Here is a 2500-nt window from a genome sequence, read left to right on the forward strand (position 1 = left end):
CTCTCTCTTCTCTCCTCTCTCTCTCTCCTCTTCTCTCTCTCTCTTTTTCTCCTCTCTCTCTCTCTCTTCTCTCCCCTCTCTTTCTCTCTCTCTCTCCCCCCCCTCTCTCTCCTCTCTCTCCCTCTCTCTCCCTCTCTCTCCCTCTCTCTCCCTCATCTCTCTCTCTCTCTTCTCTCTCTCTCTCTCTCTCCTCTCTCTCCTCTCTCTCTCTCTCTCTCTCTTTTCTGTAGGTCTCAAAATTTATATAATTTTTTCCATCTCATTTCTTTAATTTTTCTATACTTTCCTACCTGGAGCTGAAAAATTTAGTCAGTTTTTCCCCTGCTAACAAAACCCAAAACACCTGAATAAATACTAGTTCTAAAAAAATGAAGGTTATCATGTCTTAATTTCAAATCATAATCAATGCTTATTCCATCCTGTCCCTAACAATCTCCTATCTCTCTCAAAATCTAAAGACTAATAGAAATAAAAAAAGGAGCGACAAGCCAATACCTCACTTGTGAAATATTCACAGCACGTGCCAGACATCCAGGCCAGTCTCAGCTCTCCTCTTCCCCTCCCCGTTGTTGAGGAAGAGCTGTCCGACTGTTGTAAAGGGACAACCAAGCCAGGATCTTCTACTCCTTTTTCTTCTTTTTCTATGGTGCTGATGGTTACTTCTAGTCTCTCCTGTGTGGTGGAGTTAGGTGATGTTAATTGTGAGCTGTATTTATTTGCTTGGTATGAGACAGGTCGCTATGGAAAATGTTGAAAAAAGCATGAATAAAAATTTATAAATCACAGCTTTTCTCCAGCTTATTCAGACTTTATTGTTGATGTGTGATGTGGACAGGCAAAACAACAATGATTTTCTATTTCAATATTTTATCTTATCTTTGGCATGCATATGTTATATCATTATATAATTTTATATGAACTTATTCTAAAACACAAATTTTCATATTTATACATAAAGATGGGAGGAAAATTTCTAGTGTTGCAAACTTTAAAAGTGTCCTTGACTTATACAACTGTACACCAAAAGGTATAAGTAATTCAAACCATTAGAAAAATGGTTCTTAAGATACGGCAATGCCTTAAGTAGTATATATCCAAAAATATTTTGCCATTACGGGTAAGATACCCTCTAGTACTTTTTAGCAGGCCTCAGAGTTTCATATTTAATTTCTCAAGCCAGTACCACTTAAAATCTTTTTCCTTTTGTTTGCAGTAATTAGTACGTCACCCCCAGAATCTGGATGCTGTTTATCTATTTAAAAATATGTTATATTAATTTATGTCATATATGATGTTAATTGGTGAGAGTTAGCTATGTTACCTTCCCTGGTTGATATGAGCCAGGAAATACTGCCCAGACTGTTCTTAGGAATAAATTTTATTCAACTTTAAAAATTGACTTAGTCACCAGATATGTGTTTAGTATCACTTAATATGCTGGCTAGAGTTGAAAACAATTCACAATTCCATCCTTTTTTTCACCTTTTATGCAAATTTTCAAAACATTCTATTGTGTTCACTCTTTCCCAGTCAAATCTTTTTCAACCCCTAATGTATTATTGGTCCTTATGGATAAAAAAAATGAAAAAGGTATCCACTTTCACAATACACTGGTAGGCAAAAGCCCAAGAAGTACCTATCCAACTACTAAAAAAAATATCTTACTTTAGCTTTGGAAAACTTCCCTCTCTTGGTGTAGAGATGGCTTGGCTGATAAGACCTTCACTTGTAGATCCAAGGTCGGTCCATTGTCAATGAAGGTGTCAGCTTCTTTTTCCGTTTGGAAAACCTATTGCATGGGAAAAACTTGTTATTTTGTGCAAATTGTAAAGTCAATATACAGACCTTGGCAATGAAATAGTCAACAGATTATGATAAAAGAATGCAAAAACAAAAAAAGAAATACAAAAGAATGCCTGATTAAGACAAATAATTTTTAAACCATTCTTGTGTATATCCGTGTGTGATGGGAGCATGGCTTAGGGCTTCCTGAGCACCAACAAGCGTCCAATTTTGAAACGGCTTCACCACTCACCAGATAACCCCATAAAAGTGTATGATGAACTGTATATGTTATAATAAAATTGGGTCAAGTGAAAAAAAAAGAAAAATGTTTCTAAAATAAATCCTGTTAATGTTCTATGCTGTAGCATGAATTAAATTTAGTCTGTGTGAATTGGTACAGTAATACAAAAGAAACACACATTAATAACAGCACTACAGTACTTCAAATACTGGCAAACAAAGCAAAATTAACTTATATGATATCATTCAACAAATTATGCTGATTATCCCATAATTTAAAACCCATAAGAAAATTACAATATGAATCATTGTATTACCTAATTTAAAGGCAATACAGAGCTAAATGAAAAATAACTACTTTCTGAGAAAAGCCCCTAGCGATACTTATCTACCCGAGGTTTCTTAGAAGGAGCAAGGGTGTCGAGAGGTGAGCGGCAATTGTGTCTATGGCTTCCCGTGCCTGGGGTTTCCCCCC

At 35.8% G+C, this 2500-nt stretch overlaps 1 pseudogene; it reads right to left on the reverse strand.

The window, feature by feature from the left end:
- Positions 1-500: 500 nt before the first annotated feature.
- LOC119571660 overlaps positions 501-2500 on the reverse strand; it is a 7644-nt pseudogene continuing 5644 nt past the window's right edge.

The sequence above is a fragment of the Penaeus monodon genome, unplaced genomic scaffold (genome assembly GCF_015228065.2).
Source record: "Penaeus monodon isolate SGIC_2016 unplaced genomic scaffold, NSTDA_Pmon_1 PmonScaffold_7382, whole genome shotgun sequence".
Classification (NCBI taxonomy): domain Eukaryota; kingdom Metazoa; phylum Arthropoda; class Malacostraca; order Decapoda; family Penaeidae; genus Penaeus; species Penaeus monodon.